This window comes from Thamnophis elegans, chromosome 7 (assembly GCF_009769535.1).
Source record: "Thamnophis elegans isolate rThaEle1 chromosome 7, rThaEle1.pri, whole genome shotgun sequence".
NCBI lineage: Eukaryota > Metazoa > Chordata > Lepidosauria > Squamata > Colubridae > Thamnophis > Thamnophis elegans.
This window is the reverse complement of record NC_045547.1, coordinates 83,386,556-83,410,024: the sequence shown is the minus strand read 5'-3', so window position 1 is coordinate 83,410,024 and position 23,469 is coordinate 83,386,556.

The following is a 23,469-nucleotide window of genomic DNA, read 5'->3' as shown; positions in this document are numbered from 1 at the left end:
TTTGCCAAGCACCTGAATTTTGATCACGCCACCGTGGGGATGCTGCAACGGCCGTAAGTGTGAAAAATGGTCCAAAGTTAGGTTTTTTTTTTCAGTGCTGTTGTAACTTTGAATGGTCACGAAATGCACAGTTGTAAGTCAAGGAACGGTTGTTTTATTCTGCGAGGTGAATTAGATTTGAAAGTAGAGGCAGATCTAAGGCATTATATCCATGGAAGATTGCAAATAAGAGATAAGGATATTCTTCTCTTCTCAACTGCCTCCTTTTTTTGGTATCATTATTATGATTATGTATGTCCTATCCTATCCTATCCTATCCTATCCTATCCTATCCTATCCTATCCTATCCTATCCTATCCTATCCTATCCTATCCTATCCTATCCTATCCTATCCTATTATTTCTTATTCTATTCTATTCCATTCTATATTTTATTCTCTATTCTTATTCTTATTCTACTCTATTCTATTCTACTCTAATCTGCATGGCATTGTATTCCATTCCATTCCATTCTATATTTTATTCTCTATTCTTATTCTTATTCTTATTCTTATTCTTATTCTTATTCTTATTCTATTCTTATTTATTCTTACTCTTATTCTTATTCTTTTTCTTTTTCTATTCTTATTTTTATCTTATTCTTTTTCTTATTATTTCTTTATTATTATTCTTATCTTATTCTTTTCTTATTCTTATTCTTATTCTTTTCTTTTTCTTTTTCTTTTTCTTTTTCTTTTTCTTTTTCTTTTTCTTTTTCTTTTTCTTTTTCTTATTCTTTTCTTATTCTTATTCTTTTCTTTTTCTTATTCTTATTCTTTTCTTATTCTTATTCTTATTCTTATTCTTTTCTTTTTCTTATTCTTATTCTTTTCTTATTCTTATTCTATTCTTATTCTTATTCTTATTCTTATTCTTATTCTTATTCTTATTCTTATTCTTTTTCTTTTTCTTTTTCTTTTCTTTTTCTTTTTCTTTTTCTTTTTCTTATTCTTATTCTTATTCTTATTCTATCTACTCGCATGGCATTGTATTCCATTCCATTCTATATTTTATTCTCTATTCTTATTCTTATTCTTATTCTACTCTATTCTACTCTGCATTGTATTGTATTCCATTCCATTCCATTCTATATTTTATTCTCTATTCTTATTCTTATTCTACTCTATTCTATTCTACTCTAATCTGCATGGTATTGTATTCCATTCCATTCCATTCTATATTTTATTCTCTATTCTTATTCTTATTCTATTCTGCTCTGCATTGTATTGTATTCCATTCCATTCTATTTCACCTCTCTCAACAGGTGCATTTGGATAGAACTCAGCCTAACTGTCCCCTTTCCCACTGATGGATGAGTGTAGGATACAGAATAATAGAAACTGACAAACAATGTGTTTTATAGACCTGGATTTCCCATCTTTGGAGCTTTAGTTATCCCTGAAGTCAACTCCATACTCACTGGCTGTGTTGGCAGAAGAGGACGGGGCCCGTAGCCAGCTGTCAACCCAGCGTAAAGATCGGATGGAGATATGGTTTTTTTTTAAAAAAAGAAATGAAAGTGCAGATATTGAACGATAGTTTCTTATGCTATTCAGAATGTTTATCTTTGTAGCACCCGATTTGTCACAGAGAACATTGGACAGGAACCAGGTGGGGCGGGCGGCTGGTGCCACTCAATAACTCATTCATAAAATAAATCAAATTATGACATCCGGATTGATTTAAATTCCCATCAAGAACCCGGATGAGAAGAAAAAGCAACCATTTTATGTGGCAGTTTTCCTGGCCGTTTCTATCTCATTTTCTCCCCTCCTTCTAAAGCCTGTTTCCATTTGGATGACTTGACTTGCTTTAAACAACAGGCTGTATCTTAACACCCAAGGGGTGCTAGGGGTGTCTTACCCCCACAGTATTTTTCTCCAGAGTGTAAGTCATCTGTGTACCAAGTTTGGTTGAAATTGGTCAAGGCATTCCAGAGTTACAGCAGTATAGTAGAAGCCATTTTAAGGCACAACAGGCTGCACCTTAACAGAACACACACCCCAAGGGGCATTAGGGATGTCTTACCCCCACGGTATTTGTTTCCAGAGAATAAGTCATCTGGGTACCTAGTTGAAATTGCTGGAGGCGTTCCAGAGTTAGGCTGGAACATGTGTACACACACACACACACACACACACACACACACACACACACACACAACCATTTATATATTTATAGATAGATTTGTTAAGTGAGGTTTGCCTCATTTTACAACCTGGGACAAAACTCACTTAACAAATGTCTCGTTTAACCAGCTAAAATCTAGGATTAACTGTGTACAGATAGCAGGTCTCCAATTTCCTATGACTTTTAATGCCTGCAACATTTTCTTTGAAGTTTGGGGCTTCATATTTCAAATATGAAATTAACAAAGCGACCCTCTATAACCTCCAGCTACCTGACACAGAGAAAATAAACAAATGCAAAAAAAGAAACGTGTTATTTCTCTGAATTTTAGTTTTGAGCTCAAAGACAATCCGAGACTTTATTAGGTTCCATTATCCAAGCATTCAAACAGAAAACGAGGGTGTAAAATTAACCTCCATAAACTGTCTCTCAGCTCCTGATTGCCAATTGTTTCCCTCGTTATCTTTTTTTAAAAAAACCGAGCGATTAAACGAACAATGTTTCAGCAAGATGGCATGTTTGCAAGAGGACAACCACCACACATTTACAAAATCCTTCCAAGTTCTTTTTTTTCTCCCCCCAGCTTGGCAGGATAGAAGTCAGGAAACAGAGCAATAGCCCAGAGTGTTGGAGAACATAAAAATATCGAGATGGAAGCCACAACGGCAGGATTAAAACCCTGGCCTCTTTTAATGCGTGTGGCACGTTGGACGCAGATAAAACAGGAGTAGTTTGTGATCCCAAGATCCCAGCTGCCATTTTGAGCGCGTGCTGCTCTAGAAAACCTGGCTGGATCCCATAACACATGTTAAATTTAGTCATGAAGACTTAGTTTTATCAAAGTCTGGCATTCAACGAACGTGTCAATCAAGAAAGAACCAGCCTACAAGTTTGTAAGAGCACCTATTCTAACTGTTGTGGCCCGTCAGTGAAGCTGGCAGCAGATTCGGACAGTGAGGAGGGTTGGGGAGGAACCTGGGCCAGTCCTGGAGTCTGGGGAAGGCTCTGATGAGGGCTCTGTGTCGGAGGCAGAGAGGGGGCCAGGGCCGTCTGACATCAGTGGGGCAGAAGAACAGCTGGATCCTTTTCCCAGTGTGTGCATGCAATAGCAATAGCAGTTAGACTTATATACTGCTTCATAGGGCTTTCAGCCCTCTCTAAGCGGTTTACAGAGTCAGCATATTGCCCCCACAGTCTGGGTCCTCATTTCACCCACCTCGGAAGGATGGAAGGCTGAGTCAACCTTGAGCCGGTGAGATTTGAACCGCCGAACTGCAGCTAACAGTCAGCTGAAGTGGCTGCAGTACTGCACTCTAACCACTGCGCCACCTCGGCTCAGAATTGCCAGACGAAGGGAAGAGCTAAAGAACAAGGGTCGACTTGGGAGTAAGGCCACAGTGAATGGCCCCTCCCATAGAAAATAAAAGAGGAGCGAAAGGGGAGTGGAGTTTGCAGGAGACCATTAGTTTGCTTAATTGGTTCGTGACTCTCCGAGGCTCTTGGCCAAGTTCTGCAGATATTGGCCTGGCAGCTCTCCAAGCCCGATAAGGTCTGTGACTGTAAATCCTCCTTTGAAAGACTTTGCTGGATGTGAATGAGCAGAATCCACAGTCAATGAATAAAAGGGTTTTTTTCTTGAGATCAGGAGTTTACTTCATGCTCTCTGGAAGCCTCAGTCAGAACACTTAACCAATGACAGCGTCAATCACCAGCCGATTCACATGATCTCCAATCAGGGTGACCTCACCACCAGATGATCCTCACATGGTGTGACCAGTCAGTCACATGACCCAACCAGGGTTGACCTCACCATTGGATGGCCCTCATGTGGTATGACCAGCTGGTCATGTGACCCACTGACCATCTTATAAAAGCAGAAGAGAATTGGAATATGATGCTTCAACTGAAGTTCTTCTGATCATGTTACCCAGTCTGATGATGAAACATTCAGAGTCTAAACAATAGCAATAGCAATAGCAGTTAGACTTATATACCGCTTCATAGGGCTTTCAGCCCTCTCTAAGCTGTTTACAGAGTCAGCATATTGCCCCCAACAACAATCCGGGTCCTCATTTTACCCACCTCGGAAGGATGGAAGGCTGAGTCAACCTTGAGCCGGTGAGATTTGAACAGCCGAACTGCAGAACTGCAGTCAGCTGAAGTGGCCTGCAATACTACACTCTAACCACTGCGCCACCTCGGAGAACAAAACCACCACCAACGTTGATCATCCAAGCTACAAATACTTTCCACCCCTTAGTTTCATTTCCTCATGTTATAATCTATGTATAAATGAACTCTTTATGGACCTGGAGATCATCTCCACATACAATCAATGCCACTTATTGTAATTATTTACTTGAACAATGTGCAAAGATATATTCTTCTATCAATATCTCTTTGCAAAGAGGCCAATAATCAGCACCAACCAGCAGGGTCATCTAAAAATAAAGCAAAAATCCAATTCCAACTGAGATATCGAACGTATTTTCATAATGTGCCTCTACAACGTTCATCCTTTCTGGAGCCCACATTATTCTGGCTTGCTCCACATATGGAATGGCGACAATTTGAGGGACAACCCAAATAATTAGAATTAGATTGGACTGCCATTTGCCAAAAATGGTGTAGGGTCTGCCTGGCCGTGGGGTGTGTGTGGACTAGATGACCTCCAAGGTCCCTTCCAACTTCATTATTCAATGTTCTATGATACCCCTACATGGGAGCAAGGAAGTCTACATTTCCTTCGTGAAGATTCTGAATGTTTCATCGCAGAACCAAAGGCTTCTGTTGGCCAAGACATCCTTTGACCCAGATGATTTCCTCACTTGGAGTTCCTCCATAGTCACCATTTGATTTGTATTCAGAATCATCTCCCACCAGCTTCAGGCTCCCAGGGAGACCTAGTCACATTTCCATCAGATTTGCATATTTTCCATGACTGGTGGAATTCACCAGTCAATATAATTAAGCCTCCATGTGAAATGTTTGCACCGATAATGACATTTCTTACCAGAGGAAGAAAATGTCCCAAAAATATCAGAACATGGCTTCCAACAGACCAGGATCTGACCGTTTGCTACGAATGACTTTGCTTGCCTTGTTTTCTTTCATTAAACCTCTTTATCGGAATATCCTAAATTGCTAAACGGTGATGGTTGTCCCATTTTTTGAAGAACCAAAATTTGCTTTGAATAAGCCCCACCATTTGTTCTCGTCAACACTTCCTTTTCAGCCTCTCTGTAAGAGGTGCTTAAAAATGGCACAGCCAGAGCTGGCCATCGTAATGCATTGCAATTTTAGGGAAACCGGTGAAAATGCCAACAGTAGCAATCATGCCAATGAAATATAGCCAGGTTTTGCTTTGCTTGGAAGAGAGAGGGGAGGGAGAGAGAGAGGGAGAGGAAGGGAGAGAGGGAGAGAGAGCACGGGAGAGAGACAGAGAGACAGAGAGACAGAAGAGAGAGAGAGGGAGACAGAGAGAGAGGGGGAGAGACAGAAGAGAGAGGGAGAGAGGGAGAGAGGGGGAGAGAGGGAAGGGGAGAGAGACAGAAAGACAGAAGGAGAGAGGGAGAGAGGGAAACAGAGAGAGAGGGGGGAGGGAGAGAGGGAGGGAGAGAGGGAATGAGGGAGCGAGACAGAGACAGAAGGAGAGAGGAGAAGGGAGACAGAGAGAGAGGGGGGGAGGGAGGGAGAGAGGGAGGGAGAGAGACAGAGAGACAGAAGGAGAGAGGGAGACAGAGAGAGTGTGAGAGAGAGAGGGAGGGAGAGAGGGAAAGAGACAGAGAGACAGCGGGAGAAAGAGAGAGAGGAAGAGGGAGACAGAGAGAGGGAGACAGACGCACACACACATATGGATGGTGGGGGGAAGAGGGAGACAGAGACAGAGAGAAAGAGAGGGAGTGTTTGAGGTAAATCTCCACAAAGAAAAAAAAAATATGAGCAGCATCCGGTCAGGAGTTTTTCAAAACAGAGTGATGGTGTTGTACAAGGACTTTATCTTCAGGCGCAATCATCCGAACGAACCGCTAGATGGCAGCAAAACATACCCAAGAGATACTGTTTGCTCCCACCGAGTGGTTGTGTGGAGTTTTGCGGCCCATGTACGGTCGACGTCGGATTTAAATCCTACTCCAATTAGTAAGTAGCTCTTGTAATGGGATGTTCGCCTTGAGTCGCCATGTGCGAATAGGGGGTGATGTAAATTCCACAAACCAACAAACCAACAAGTGGAGGGATATTTGTGTGGTGATTTGTGTGATGTCACATCCACCAGGCAGCCCTGTTCTTAGATGTTCACATGGGCAACCAAATTACCGTGTTTCCCCCAAAATAAGACAGGGTCTTATTTTCTTTTGACCCCCGAAATAAGCGCTTGGCCTTGTTTTCGGGGAGGTCTTATTATTTTTGAGGTGCGTGAGGCGGCGAACGTGGTCACCTCATGGCTGCGGCTGTGTTGCAATATTTTCAGGGAGGGTTTATTTTAGCACATGCGCTCAAAAGCCCGATTGGGCTTATTATCCAGGGAGGTCTTATTTTTGGGGAAACAGGGTAGGTGATGCCCAGAACTACAACCAAGGAACAATTTGAATCTTCCTCTAAGAGAGATCCACCTGGTAATTTTAAAACTTTCCCTTGTCCTCATTTCAGGTTTTAAGCTATTTTTGCTCGCGCCGTACTTCGTATATTTGCATTCCTGCATTTCTATTTTTATTTTTTGATTTCGTGCAGTGAGTTGCCCTCAGAATATTCCTATAAATACCATCAGTGTTAGGTAAAGGTAAAAGGTTCCCCTCCCACATATGTACTAGTCGTTCCCGACTCTAGGGGCAGTGCTCATCTCAATTTCAAAGCCGAAGAGCTAGCGCTGTCCAAAGACGTCTCCGTGGTCATGTGGCCGGCATGACTCAACGCCGAAGGCGCACGGAATGCTGTTCCCTTCCCACCAAAGGTGGTTCCTATTTTTCTACTTGCATTTTTACGTCCTTGCGAACTGCTAGGTTGGCAGAAGTTGGGACAAGTAACGGGAACTCACTCTGTTATGCGGCGCTAGGGATTCGAACCACTGAACTGCTGACCTTTCTGATCGACAAGCTCAGCATCTTAGCCACTGAGCCACCGCACCCCTGTATGTCAATGTTACTATTCCCTTTTCTCTTAACGCTCTTTCTGCTGAGTGCCATGCATTTAAAACAGTTTAGTTTTTCTTTTTAATCAGATCTCCGCGAAGAGAATAACTGATACATAGGATTAAAATACAGCAACCGCCAATAAATGAGGTTCAACGCTCGGTTGAAGCTCCATTTATAGCAATTAGCGTTTACCGGATAGAGCCATCAACTTCCTCTTACCTCGGCGTTGGAAATGATGATCGGCTTTTTGATTTATGCCGTGAAATGTTTCCAAGTAAAGCATCCTTACTCAGATATAAATAAAAGCTATGTCAGGAGTTAGTTTATCGCTTCTGATCTGCGATCAGAATATTTACTTCGGGTTTTTATTACGGCCGCATAGAAACCGTATGAAACTTCCTCATCGCTATCATCATGAAGAGAAATGAAGGATTTGGGCCTGTAAGGATTCTCCGCCATCCAGGTCATGGTTGTCCCAAAGGTGTTTTTTCGGGAGCACCGGAAAACTGGACTTTCTGGATTTTCTTTTTCTTCTGAAGACATTTCGCTCTCATCCAGAAGCTTCTTCAGCTCTGACAGGATAGTGGGGAAGGGAAGGATTTATATTCCTTGCAGTCACCTGGTTGTTAGTACTCTCTCTGAGAGTCCTTGAGGCCACTTGGAGGTTTATCTGTGCCAACATTCCGGACAAAGAGGATGGCTGGATTGAAAGAGGAATCAAAGAGGCCACCCACGTCCAAATTGAGGCAACTCGACTTTCTTGTTTCTTTTTTTCCTTGATGACATTTCGCTTCTCATCCAAGAAGCTTCTTCATCTCTGATTGGATGGTGTGGAAATGGAAGGATTTATGCTTCTTGCAGATAGCTGGTCATTTGCATCCTTTTAGAGAGTCCTTAAGGTCACCTGGAGTTTATCTGTTTCATCCGGGTCACCTGGGTGGTGGAAATGGGTGTGGAGCCTTCTTTGCACACTCAGGTGACCCTGAAGACACATATAAACCTCCAAGCGGCCTCAATGACCTCTAAAAGGATGCAAATGACCAGCTGTCTGCAAGGAATATAAATCCTTCCATCCCCCCATCATCCAGCAGAGCTGAAGAAGCTTCTTGGATGAGAAGCAAAATGTCTTCAAAGAAAAAGAAAGAAAGAACCTCCAAGTGGCCTCAATGACTCTCTAAAAGGATGCAAATGACCAGCTGTCTCCAAGGAGTATAAATCCTTCCCTTCCTCATCATCCAGTCAGAGTGAAGAAGCTTCTTGGATGAGAAGCAAAATGTCTTCAAAGAAAAGAAAGAAACCTCCAAGTGGCCTCAATGACTCTCTAAAAAGGATGCAAATGACCAGCTGTCTTCAAGGAGTATAAATCCTTCCATTCCCCACCATCCAGTCAAGAGCTGAAGAAGCTTGATGGATGAGAAGCTAAGAAAGTCCAGTTGACCGTCCTGAAAAAGCATCTTTGGAAGGATTTGGGCTCTCTAAAGCTCTCTTTAGCAAATGGAGAATTTAGCTTAACCGAGGAACTAAACGAAAAGGTCGATTGCATTTTCCAATTTACCATTTCATGCAACTCGGCAGTTTAATTCTAGTCACAGGTAATACTTACTTCCAACTTTGTCTCCAAGTCCCGGATCTGTTGTGGCTGTGGGTGTGTTCGGTCTGGAGTTTTTTCTATGGCGTGGCTATTCCCCCTTTGGTGATGAGCTGGGTGGGCAAAAGAAGTCATATTTACAAAGATGGAAGAATGATTGGTGATGAACGAAGCACACCTGTATTAAACTCTTAGAAAATTTTCATACCTGTCCAGCAAAGGAATCTGAAATCTGAATCAGATCAGAAAGTGATACCGGGGAAAACCTTTGGGTGTTACAATTTATTTATTTTTTTGAGAAAAGAGCTTTTTTTAAAAAATTGTGGCTGACTTTGAGTAACAATACCGCCATATTCACAACAAGCTTTATAGTGTTGGAAGAAAATGTCCATCTGGGTCCAATTCCAAATGGGGGAGAAAGACACTGGAAACATGGAGGCAGAGGTGGGTTCCTACCAGTTCACATCAGTTCGGTAGAACCGGTTCGTCAAATCTACCGAACCGGTTAGAAGAGTTTCCACAGTGGACCCGGAAAGCAGGTCACACCTACAGAAAAGGTTCCAAATTTTTTGAAACCCACCACTGATGGAGGGCTGATTGGAAAGATGGTTTATTGATGGACCGGACCACATGAGTTTGAAGTACTGGTGCAGCTGACCACTAGAGTGGAGAGGGAGGGCCATTTTAGACCCTCTCTTCGGCTGTGAATGTGAGCTTCCTGTCCTGTGGCAAGGAATGTATTCTATTGGCTGTCAGACTCCTAGAGAACTATGCAGGGGGCGTTGCTGAGGTGTTTGAGATAAGTTTGGTTGAACCTTGGGCTGATGTAATGAAAGGCTTGGTTGTGCCAGTGATGAGCTCTGCTGATAGATAATCCTATTATTCCTGGAGGGCTCATGTCTTAATCCCATCACCCTGAAACTGAAGGTCTAATTGTCTTGTAGATAGGCTGGCCCGGTCATGGTGGGTTTCAAATTTTTTTAGAACCTCTTTGTAGGTGTGGCCTGCTTTGTGGGAGTGGCTTGCTGGCCATGTGACCGGGTGGGTGTGGCCAACTTGTAAAATGTGGTGAAACTCACTTAACAACGCTCTTGCTTAGCAACCAAATTGTTGGCTCAGAAACTCTGGCATTTGAAGCACGCTAGTCTTAAAGACTGGTCAGGTTACAAGACCCTTGCACCCCTAACCCTTTAGGGAAAAAACCCAGGGGTGTTCAAACTTGACAGCTTTAAGACTTGTGGACTTCAACTCCCAGAATTCCTCTCCAGTCATGTGGCTCAGGAAATCTGGCATTGAAGTGTGCAAGTCTTAAAGCTGTCAAGTTACAAGACCCTTGCACCCCTAAACCTTTAGAAAAAAACTCCAGGGATGTTCAAACTTGACAGCTTTAAGACTTGTGGACTTCAACTCCCAGAATTCCTCCTCTCGCTCTCATCTTGATGATGTGCGGACGGGCGGGAGGAGGGAGCTGGAATCGGTTCTAAACAGCACTGTAGATTTGTGGAACCTCTTCTGTATGCTTAGAACTGGCAGGAACCCATCCCTGGACCCCTGTCCTTCTCAATGGACACCAAATGTCAGCTGAAGCTCTGAGTTTCTGTCTCCCTTAAGATTTCTATTTCTCTTTTGGGGAAATATTCTGCCTTTTTAATATTTCCTAAATATTTCATTCTTCTAAGAGGGGTGAGTGCTAACTTTCTTCAATAGGAAGCATATGGCACAGTGCAAACTTTGAAACGAGTTTCATACTAGCTTGCTACACTGGTTTTATTATACAATCTCCATATTTTAACTCTTTTCTATTAAAAAGCTAGCTCCTGGTTCAACTAATAAATCTAAATATTTTACTACAGAAACTTGGCTCATGGTGTTCTCCCAAATCGCTAACCCCCCCTTTTTTTTTAATATAGTCTTTTGAAGAAAGGAGAAATGAAATCAAGATTTTATTACAACAGCATTGTAAAAGAAAATGAATAGTGAAATGATCTTTTATAAGCTATGGAAAGAGAAAGGGCGTAGGAATATAAGTTATGGAACATTATGGAACACACATTATACTGGCTGTGCATTTGGGTGTGTATGTTATATAAAACATAATTTAGTTTTAAAAATACATATACACATGATTATACCCTCCTTCTATTTTTCATCTCTGTCTCTCTCCCTACCTACCTACATCTCTCTTCTCTTCCATCATCCATCCATCCATCCACATCCATCCATCCATATCTAACATAGATATACCTCCTTCTATTTTCATCTCTGTCTCTCTCCCTACCTACCTACATCTCTTCTCTCCATCCATCCATCCACATCCATCCATCCATCCATCCATCCATCTATCTAACATAGATATACCTCCTTCTATTTTTCATCTCTGTCTCTCTCCCTACCTACCTACATCTCTCTCTCTCCCATCCATCCATCCATCCATCCATCCATCCATCCATCCATCTATCTATCTAACTAACATAGATATACCTCCTTCTATTTTTCATCTCTGTCTCTCTCCCTACCTACCTACATCTCTCTCTCTCTTCCATCCATCCATCTATCCATCTATTATCTAACTAACATAGATATACCTCCTTCTATTTTTCATCTCTATCTCTCTCCCTACCTACCTACATCTCTCTCCTCTCTCTCTTCCATCCATCCATCCATCCATCCATCCATCCATCCATCATCTAACTAACATAGATATACCTCCTTCTATTTTTCATCTCTGTCTCTCTCCTACCTACTACATCTCTCTCTCTCTTTCATCCATCCATCCATCCATCCATCTATCCATCTATCTATCTCTTTTTTGCTGTCTTCTTTGAAGATAAAGGACATCAACAGACACATAGAGATAAATCACATTACACAGCATTCAAAACTACTAAATATCAACAATTAGTAAACTTCACTCTCTCCCCGTATTATGATATTACACATTATCTTTTAAGCACTGTGACTTTTCTCCCACTATCAAATGCAATTCTAATTCAAACTATTCAGAACTTTTATGAAGTGTACATACACGCCAAAATGTTAGATGGTAACAATGCAGGTCCAAGATATATCCATATTGCATAAGACTAATTATGTTTGTAATGTTTCTTCTCTCAAAAAACAGCAACAAAGGTTTCCTCAATTAAAACTACACAATGGATAAAAACGCAACGTTGATTTAAAAAAAAACCCACAGAAGTTATTCCTGTGCTTTCATTTTCATAACGTTAATATAATCCTTTGGATCTTCATTTAAAATAATTCATTGGAAATTAATTGCCTCTGGTATACAAATATCCATTTTAATTAAGCTATTAAGAATATGAAACTCAAGGTGAATACTAAACCTCTCTATTGCAATATACTTAGAGAATTTAATTCAAAGTTTTGGATGGTTCAGAGATACGGAACTGCAAAACTGATCACCAGCCGAAAGTCTGGTTTTAATTAAAAGGAAATGGAATTACTTAAAGTCATCCTGCAAGGGGAAATTTAAAAATCATTAGTAAATAGATTGTTCGGGCAAAGGCCTTTGAAGAAGCTAAAATAGGAATCAATCAATCAGTCCGTCAGTCAGAATTGAGCTGGAAGAGACCTTGGAGGTCTTCTAGTCCAACCCTCTGCTCAATAGCCATAGCAATAGCAGTTAGGCTTATATACCTGCATTCATAGGGCTTTCAGCCCTCTCTAAGCGGTTACAGAGAGTCAGCATATTGCCCCCAACACAATCCGGGTCCTCGTTTCACCCACCTCGGAAGGATGGAAGGCTGAGTCAACCCTGAGCCGGTGAGATTTGAACCGCTGAATGCTGAACTAGCAGTCAGCTGAAGTGGCCTGCATACTGCACTCTACCAACTTCGCCACCTGGCTTTTCAAGCAGGAGACCCTAAATAATTTCAGATAGGTGGCTGACCAGTCTTTCTTAAAACCTCCAGTGATGGAGCACCACAAGTTCTGGAGGCAAGAGGTTCCAGTGGTTAATTGTCCTCTCTGCTAGGAAGTTCTCTCCTAGTTCCACGTGCTTCTCTTCCTTGATAGTTTCCACCGTTGCTCTTGTCCTGCCCTCAGGTGCTTTGGAGAACAGGTTACCCCCCCCCCCCCCAATCTCGTGTGTGGCCCTCACATACTGGAAAATGCCTCTGTGTCTCCCTTGGTCCTTTTTTTCCCCTAGATAGCCATACCAGAGGCGGGTCCTACCAGTTGCACCAGTGCGGTAGACCCGGTTGTCAATCTACTGAACGGTTTAGAAGAGGTTCCACCAGTGGACCGGAAAGCAGGCCACACCTACCGAGAGGTTCCGAAAAAATTTTGAAACCCACCACTCCTCTCTCCTCTCTCTCTCTCTCTCTCACACACACACACACCCACCACACAGACAGGACTCACACAGAGAGAGAAAGAGAAAGAAAGGAAGAAAGAAACAAATAAAAAAGAAAAAAGAAAGAAAAAGTGAGAGAGATGAAAGGAAAAAGGAAAAAAGGGACAGAGAGACAAAAGGAAGGAGAGGAGAGAAGAGAGAAAGCGGAACACATGACCGGCAAGCCACTCCCACCAGGTCACATGGGCGGCAAGCCACTCCCACAAAGGAGGCCACACCACAGAGTAAGTTCGAAAATTTGTTGAAACCCACCACTGAGCCATACCCAATTCCCTGAAACTGTACTTCATATGTTTTAGTCTCCAAGCCCCTAATATATAAGTCAGAAACAATGTAGAGTGTAAGAAGGAGGTACAATAAATAAAATCAGCCACATCACTGTGATGTGGCGCAGTGGTTAGAGTGCAGTACTGCAGCCACTTCAGTTACCAGCAGTTCAGCGGTTCAAATCTCACCGTCTCAAGGCTAACTCAGCCTTCCATCCTCCCGAGGTGGGTAAAATGAGGACCCAGACTGTGGGGGCAATATGCTGACTCTGTAAACCACTTAGAGAGGGCTGAAAGCCCTAGGGAGCGGTATATAAGTCTAACTGCTATTGCTATTGCTAATTTCAAACCATCTGAATGAACTTTAATGCCATTAGGGTTTGGTCAGCTAACAGATCCTTACTATGTTATTTCTTGACTCTTCTGAGGACCCTTAGTGAGGCTAACCTTGACCTTCCTACCTCTTTCCTTCTTCCTTCTTTCCTTCTTTCCTTCTTTCCTTCTTTCCTTCTTTCCTTCTTTCCTCTTCCTTCCTTCCTTCCTTCCTCCCTCCCTCCCCCTCCCTCAAGGCTAAAACATAGGAAGAACGGTTGCAGGAATGGGTAGGTCTAGTTTAATGAAAGAAGGACTAGGGTAGACACGATAGCAGCATTCCAGTATTTGAGGGGCTGCCCCAAAGAAGAGGGAGTCAAGCTATCGCCACAGCACCTAGACAGGACAAGAAGCAATGGGTGGAAACTAATCAAGGAGATAAGTAACCTGGAAATAAGAGAAACTTCCTAACGGAGAGGACAATCAACCAGTGGAACCACTTGCCTTCAGAGGTTTGGGTGCTCCATCAGTGGAGATTTTAAAGAAGATACTGGATAACCATTTGTCTGGAATGGTACAAGGTTTCCTGCTTGAAAGGGGGTTGGACTAGAAGACCTCTAAGATCCCTTCCAACTCTGAAGACATTCTATGTCCTATATTCTGTTTCTAGAAATTAAGCTTATAATCAAGATTCTCAGTTACCAGAAGAAACATATTTTCTGGTCAAATGGATCTAATTTTGAACAGGATACAATTCAGTTATTCTGGTGGAAATAAGAGCTTTTCCAACAGACTTAATACAAATGGAGAAAGGTAGTAGTACTTACTCAGCTTCTCAGCACGGACATAGCAACGAGAATAGCACAACAAACCGCTTGGCTGTTTTCTATACCCAGCCTGGGCAATACAAGATCCAAGTTACTTGGAAACAACACAACTGTTTGATACTCACATACATAGCTTCTTTCCCCCACCTGTATAGAAAGGGGGGAGAAATCTCTTTTCAAGAGAAGAAGAACAAGAAAAGAAATCTCTTTTCAACAAGCCGAAGTTTGTGTTTGTTTTAAAGAAATGCTCAAAGGTTTAAGAAAGGGTCAGAAGAAAAATCTGGTGTATAAATATGTTAAGGGAAGGGTGTTGGCAGAGGGCGGGGACAGTGGTGGGTTTCAAAAATTGTTTGAACCTACTCTGTGGGTGTGGCCTCCTTGTGGGAGTGGCTTGCCACCCATGTCACCGGATGGGAGTGGCTTTCCGCCCATGTGACCGGATATGAAGATGCCGACGACACTTGTCAGAACCACCTTAAATTCCCTCCCACACAGCACTGGCCTACATAAGAATATGATGTAAACTTGTTTTTTAAAAGGCATCTTTGGTTTGCGTTAAAACAACTTCAACACACGCAATGTTCTGATTGCACCACAACGCAGTCCTCTCCTACCTTTCACAGAGGCCCTGAGTTTTATAAATATGAGCATGATAGTGTAGAATAATCATATCCAAGGACCAGCGGTGGGTTTCAAAACATTTTGGAACCTCTTCTGTAGGTGTGGCCTGCTTTCTGGGTCCACTGGTGGAACCTCTTCTAACCGGTTCGGTAGATTTGACGAACCGGTTCTACCGAAGAGGTGCGAACTGGTAGGAACCCATCTCTGGCGGGGACACACCCAAGATGGGCGCTACAGCTGTGCAATTAGAACTGTTAATTTTCATACCCTAAGAAGAATATTGATGCTTTTGAACATCTAGGTGAGGACTTCTCAAAATACACTCCTCAAACACACAACACAACAACCAGGGATGGCTCCAACTGTGAACCAACCCATTCCACAACCCGCACTTCACCTCCCAACGACCCCCAACTGAGGTTACCTCCCCATCACAAGGTCCATCACAAGATGCTCACCTCATGTGACCCGCACCTGACCCATCACAAGATCTTCACCTAATACGACCTCCCCATCACAAGTCGCATGACAAGATCCATCACAAGATGCTCACATGACGTGACTTCACCTTATCCATCACAAGACCCATCACAAGCCCAACACAAGGTCTTCACCTAAGGTGGCCTCCCCATCACAAGTCTCATGACAAGACCTTCACAATGTGACCCACACCTGACCTTTACACAGTGGTGGATTCAAAATTTGTTACTACCGGTTCTGTGGGCGTGGCTTGGTGGGCGTGGCAGGAGAAGTATCCTGCACAATCTCCATTTCCTCCCGATCAGCTGGGACTCAGCAGGCACAGAATAGATGGGGGCGGGGCCAGCCAGAGGTGGCATTTGCCAGTTCTCCGAACTACTCAAAATTTCCGCTACCGGTTCTCCAGAACCTGCTGAATACAACTTCTGCCTTTACAAGGCCCATCACAAAATCCTCACCTGATGAAGACTAGAATAACAGAGTTGGAAGGGACCATGGAGGTCTTCCAGTCCAACCCCCTGCTTAGGCAGGACACTCTATATATCATTTCAGACAATGCTTATCCGTCCTCTTCTTAAAAACTTCCAGTGTTGGGACATTCACACTTCTGGAGGCAAGTTGTTCCACTGATGAATTGTTCTAACTGCCAGGAAATTTCTCCTTAGTTCTAGGTTGCTTCTATCCTTAATTAGTTTTCACCCATTGCTTCTTGTCCTGCCTTCAGGTCTCTTGAAGAACAGCTTGACTCCCTCTTCTTTGTGGCAGCCTCTTAGAGATTGGAGCACTGCTATCATGTTACCCCTAGTCCTTCTTTTCATTAAACTAGACAGACCCAATTCCAGCAACCATTCCATGGGACCCACACCCAGTGGTGGGTTTCAAAAATTGTTCAAACCTACTCTGTGGGTGTGGCCTCCTTTGTGGGAGTGGCTTGCCACCCATGTGACCGGATGGGAGTGGCTTGCCACCCATGTGACCGGATATGAAGATGCCGACGACACTTGTCAGAACCCCCTTAAATGACCTCACACACAGCACTGGCATGCATAAGAATAGGATGTAAACTTGTTTTTTAAAAGGCACCTTTGGTTTGCGTTAAAACAACTTCAACACACGCAATGTTCTGATTGCACCACAAACGCAGTAGTCATCCTTACCTTTCACAGAGGCACTGAGTTTTATAAATAGGAGCATGAGAGTGTAGAATAATCATATCCAAGGACCAGTGGTGGGTTTCAAAAAAAATTGGAACCCCTTCTGTAGGTGTGGCCTGCTTTCCGGGTCCACTGGTGGAACTTCTTCTAACCGGTTCGGTAGATTTGACGAACCGGTTCTACCGAATAGGTGCGAACTGGTAGGAACCCACCTCTGCCCACACCTGACCCTTCACAAAACCCATTACAAGACCCTCACCTGAAATGACCCACACCTAGCCCATCACAAGAACCTCACCTGACGTGACCTCCCCATCACAAGACCTACTGACCCCACGAAGTCCGTATCAACAGAAAACCGAGACTGACCTTCCCTAAATTCCGCTGAAGATATTGCCTAGCCTGCTAACTAAACATTCAGAAAACCAACCTCCAAGCCTGGAGAACGGACCTCCACCTCACTCCTGATTAGATGGATCATAAAACAAATTGACCCACAATTTTCTGCAGAGGCACAAAGCCAGGTTTAGATTATTTATTTGTTTCTTCGTCAAACATGTACAAGATAACAAGTATAGATATGAACACAAAGATGAACAAAGGAAGTAAAAACAGATAAATGGGGATCGTAAGCCAGGGATGGTAGGCACGCTGGTGCACTTATGCACGCCTGAGGTGGCGCAGTGGTTAGAGTGATGTACTGCAGCCACTTCAGCTGACTGCTATCTGCAGTTCAGCGGTTCAAATCTCACCGGCTCAAGGTTGACTCAGCCTTCCATCCTTCCGAGGTGGGTGAAATGAGGACCTGGATTGTTGTTGGGGGTGATATGCTGACTCTGTAAACCGCTTAGAGAGGGCTGAAAGCCCTATGAAGCGATATATAAGTCTAACTGCTATTGCTATTGCCCCTTTATGGAACTCTTAGGAATGGGGTGAGGTCCACAGTGGACAGTTTGAGGTTGAAGCTGTGGGGGGTTTGAGGAGGTAACAACGGAGACAGGTAGAGCATTCCAGGCGTTGACCACTCTGTTGCTGAAGTCGTATTTTCTGCAATCAAGTCTGGAGCGGTTGACCTTGAGTTTGTATTGATCGTATTATTGTAGTTGACACTGAAGAAGTCATTGACAGGTAAGATGTTTGTAGTAGACAATTTGTGTACTGTGCTTAGGTCCAACCACAAGCGGCGCAATTCCAGATTGTCCAAGCCCAAAATTTCAAACCTGGTGGCGTAGGGAATTCTATTGTGAGCAGAGGAATGGAGGACTCTCCTCGTGAAATAAGATTAGCCTACATTGGACATAATTATGCAAAGATGTAGCTCTTTAGAGAAGAATTTAGGGCTTTTTTTTAAAAAAAGGAAGGTTCCTCCTCCAGCAGAATTGTGGCTGCTGGAAATGGTACATAATTACTGTATATAATTGTCCCGTTCCAGAAAAGCACCACGTTCATCTCTTTGAAGTCTAGAAAGGAGGTTGCTAACAAATGTGCAATTTACTTCCAGCTGTGCTAATTAAAGCTGTTAATCCACCTCTAAATGTGCTTAGCTCTGAAATGTCTAGTTGATGGAATCACCATCGAATTCCAGATGAGGTATGACCCAGGTTCCTTGCAAGAAACCGGTATCTTTTTGACAGATCATTAAAAACCAGGCGATCTTTAAAGCAGGAAAACGTCCCACTGGGTTTCATGAAATGGATGTGAGTTGGTGTGATTGGAGAGTCATGTCACAATATCTCCAGTGGGGTGGGAGATGTCTTTGAAGTTGGTAAGATGCCAACTTGTGGGGAGGGAAATTTTTCTCTTGTCTCCCTAGCACAGGTGGTATTCAGCCCTTTTGGATCGGTTCAGGCGAACCGGTGGCGGAAATTTTGAGTAGTTCAGAGAACCAGCAAATAGCATCTTTGGCTGGCCACGCCCTCCTCCTCCTGTCATTCCCTGTCCTATATTCCCTTGTTTTTCAGCTCAGCTGATTCGCGCTAAATTTTTTAAAAAAACATCTCAGCTCACCAGTGGTGATACCGAGGGCGGTCTTTGAGTGCTGTGTGCATGTGCAAAGCACTCTCTCATGGAACCAGTAGGAAAGGATTTGGAATCCCATCACCGCTCCCTAGTGCTGGTTTTATGATCCGGATTTAGGAGGGTCTTCCAGAGTTTATCACTCCAGGAGGAGTTAGGATGCTTGAAATTGAATTAAATTCTCACTAATGAAGCCCCTCTTCTCCTTCCCAAGGCCTTTAGGTATTGTTAAAGATGACAATGTCTTGTCCATTGGAGAATTAACTGAGCTAGAAGTCCGGCCAAATTGCCAAATATTCTCTAGAGTTTTTGATAAGTCCTTGAGATGGACAAGGACTTATCGAAAACTCTAGAGAATATTTCTAGAGAGATTCTTTCCGTATCCCCTGAAGAGGGTGGATTATGTGGGTTGGGATCACACTCCCCATATGAAGTATGGGGAGATGCTTGCATGTTTGAAATACTGGGGTCAAGGAAGATTTATCTACAAGGTCAAATGCTTCTCCTTTACTCCGCCTTAGCAGGGCTGCTGTTAAAATAGATCTTCAAATACTATTTTAGAAATATTAATAATTGTTGTCTGAAGGGAAGAACCACCCTTTGCTCAGCAGCTAGAAAACGAATCTCTCTTCCTCTCTCTCTTCTTCAATTTCTCTCTCTCACACACATCTTTCTTCTTTCTCTCTCTCTTTGTATCTCTCTCCCCCCTCTCTCTATTTCTGTCTCTCTCTTTCTCTCTATATACTGTATGTATCTCTGTCTCTCTGTCTCGCTCTCTCTATTTCTCTCTCTCTGTCTCTCTGTCTCGCTCTCTCTATTTCTCTCTCCCCCTCTCTCTATTTCTGTCTCTCTCTTTCTCTATATATACTGTATGTGTCTCTGTCTCTCTGTCTCGCTCTCTCTATTTCTCTCTCTCCCCCTCTCTATTTCTGTCTCTCTCTGTCTCTTTCTGTCTCTTTATCTCTCTCTATTTCTCTGTCTCTCTCTCTCTCTGTCTTTCTGTCTCTCTATCTCTCTCTATTTCTCTGTCTCTGTCTCTGTCTCTCTGTCTCTCTGTCTCTCTGTCTCTCTATCTCTCTCTATTTCTCTCTCTCTGTCTCTCTCTGTCTCTCTCTGTCTCTCTCTGTCTCTCTCTCTCTCTCTCTCTCTCTCTCTCTGTAACTTGCCTAGAGGTGACTCTAGGCAGCTTACAATCATCATTCTTTATTATTACAATCATTAGTATTCATTATTCTCATATCAGGTACCAAGATCTGCATTGGAGAGTCTGTAGACAATTGTTCATGTCACCACTTTCCAGAACTGTACAGTGTGGGAAACACGAGAGAAGGGCCTTCCATTTTTTTTCTGAACCAAAATGAATATTTTTAATTTCACTCCTGAGGATCCCTGCCTTCATAAGAACAGAATAAATGGCCATTGTCAGAAACTGTAATAGGCTATTCAACACTGAGAATCCTCTCAGGGGAAGCGTCTCCAGTTCAGGGCGGGTAAAAAAAAAAATGAGATTGCTTAACAGGGATTGTGAAAGCCTTGTGAAATCCAGGCAGTTTTCCTTTATTTATGAAAAAGAGGAAAATATGGCTGTGGGCTGGGGAGGAGGAGAGCTCATTTCTGTAAGTTCAGGCATTCTCATGTTTTAGCTTCTCCAGTGCTCCTTGGCTTGGTTTCAGGAACATAAAGAGTAAGGAGGGGAGGTGAAGATGGGGGCATTTGGAATGAATCACAACCTTTTGTTAAGATTTCTCCAAAAGGAAGTCCTGGTTATGTAAGAATGCTAACCTTGGCATTCAATCAATGCCTGTTTCTCCCATAGGACAAAAACAAACTTTGGAAAGCTTTGATTTTTTTTTCCCCAAGAAAAGGAAAAAAAAAAACCCTTTCAAAGAGACCCAAAGAGTTCAAACTCCTTAAAAAAAAACAAAAAACCTGGCACCTCTTCTTCACCAACTGGTGCGGCCAACCGAGTGCTTCAGAGAAAGAGAGGGATGCAGATGAAAAAGACCTTCTCCTTTTCAGTTGGAGAACGACACACACAAAAAAAGGAGGAATATGTTTGGTGCACAGCTCTAGGTTGCCTTCACATAGCAATAGTGATAGCAGTTAGACTTATATACCGCTTCATAGGGCTTTCAGCCCTCTCTAAGCGGTTTACAGAGTCAGCATAGCGCCCCCACAGTCTGGGTCCTCATTTCACCCACCTCGGAAGGATGGAAGGCTGAGTCAACCTTGAGCCGGTGAGATTAGAACCGCTGAACGGCGGATAACAGTCAGCTGAAGTGGCCTGCAGTACTGCACCCTAACCACTGCGCCACCTCGGCTCCTCAACATCAACATCAAAGCCCTTCTGTTCATTTGGCCTGATACCAGAGGTGGTATTCAACTGGTTCGGATCAGTTCATCCGAACTGGTAGTGGAAATCACGGGTTGGTCCTCCCATGTGCCTCGGCTCTATGCTGTCCTATTTATGCACATTTTTTAGGCCGGGTGCATGCGTGGAAGGCACGCGCATGAGCAAAGTGCACGCACAGAAGGCCAGTACATGCACGGAAGGGGCCCGTGCACTTGTGTAGTGGGCATACGTGGTTGAAGTGCAGGCGCGGCAAAACAGTGGTAACAAAATGTGGCACCCAGGGCTGGCTGATACTCAGGGGCGTTTACAAGGTGAAAGAAATTGTGATGACCTGGAATGTGGCAAAAAGCAATCAGCCAGAGAACAGGTCTAACTCCCCCTTTATTGCTCCAACTTTGCCCCCAAATGTCCCCCAAGTCCTGAACAAAAGCTCTTTCACATGCACCTTCAGCAGCTTCTGGCTACGAGTAGTCCAGTAAGCCAGCTTGAGCCAAACAGTCATCTCCAGGCGTCAAAAAGTGCACATGAGGCCCCACAGATTCAATGCTTGTTCCAGACAAGGACCTCTCTCCCACCGGCACCTCCTTACATCTCAGTCCCCAGGTGTGCCTTGCGAAGATGGGTGGAAGGCTCTTCTCCCAAGTAGCTTGCTCAGTCTGCGCCGTTCTCGCCTTCTCTCTTCTCTCCGTGATGTAGGATCAGGAGAGGGTGGTCCTTGCTCTTCGCCTGAGCTCCGTCTCTCCTGCTCCTCCCTGTCTGCAAGCCTTTCTAATCCTGAAAAGCCTTGCCCAGATTGACTCCGCTTTCCCCCCAGTTTCCTCCAAGGCTAACGGAGCCAGCCTAATTGTAATTGTATGGGTCGCCCAAGGATGAGGAGGTGACTTGAGGTGACCTATTTCAGGGATGGTGACTCCCTCATCTGGCCCAACTCTCACAGCAACTATAGGTCCTTCAGTCCAATCCCAAGGGTGATGTTTGTCTCTCAGCGATGAAGAAGACCAGAATACCAGTTCCCTTACGCATTTCCTTTGTACTTTATTTGGTCAACTACAGAGTGGGGAGCTCCGAAATTGACTAGCCTCTCTCAAGTAAGGAAGATATAGGACAGTCACCAGAATGGGACCATTCTGGAAGCATATTATGGGTAATCTGAAGAAGCTTTGTGATTTATGTTATTGTTAGTTGCGAAGTTGTGTCTGACCCATTGCAACCCCATGGACAATATTTCTCCTGGCCTTCCTGTCCTCTATCATCCCTTGGAGTCCATTGAAGCTCACGCTGACTGCTTCGGGGACTCCATCCAGCCACCTCCTTCTCTGCCGTCCCCTTCTTCTTCTTTTGCCCTCCATCGTTCCCAGCATGAGGCTCTTCTCCAGGGAGTCCTTCTTCCTTCTCATTAGGTGGCCAAAGTCTTTGAGTTTCCTCTTCAGGATCTGGCCTTCTAAAGAGCAGCCAGGGTGGATCTCCTCTAGGACTGACCAGTTGATCTCCTCTAGGACTGACCAGATACTGCAAAATCTCTATTCCTTCTCCACTCAGGGGAAGGTTACTGTAAAATCTCCAGTCCCTCCCCACTCCAGGGGAAGATTACTGCAAAATCCCCAATCCCTCCCAAACAGCTGGGACCCAGGAGGCAGAGAATAGATGGGGGCGGGGCCAGCCAGAGGTGGTATTTGCCGGTTCTCCAAACTACTCAAAATTTCCGCTACCTGTTCTCCAGAACTGCTCAGAACCCGTCTGAATACCACCTCTGAACCTGGTGCATAAGTTTAGGCTTAGCTTTATGCAACGTTAGCATCTGTAATAAAACATACCTTTGAATTTGTAAAGATAAATTCACTTTTTCAACTCGGCACAGCTAGATAGCGCCTGACCATAATAATAAGGGTCAAGGAAATGATTAGCATATAAATAGCTCTTTCTACAGTCCTGCTCTAAGCATCCTGGCTGGTTTTTATTTTTTATTTCTTTGTTTATTTTTTTTACCTCTATCCCTTTTAAATGCAAAGCGATGCAAGTCATAAACTCAAAGAGAATGAAGTCGCATCTGTTTGAGTGGTCTTTTTTCCTCTCCCCAGGAGAGCGTACAAAAGAACAATGGTTTAACAAACGGATAAAAAGGTACTTTCCACGGCTATACGGAAAACACACTTATATGTCTGTTTAACTTGAATCTG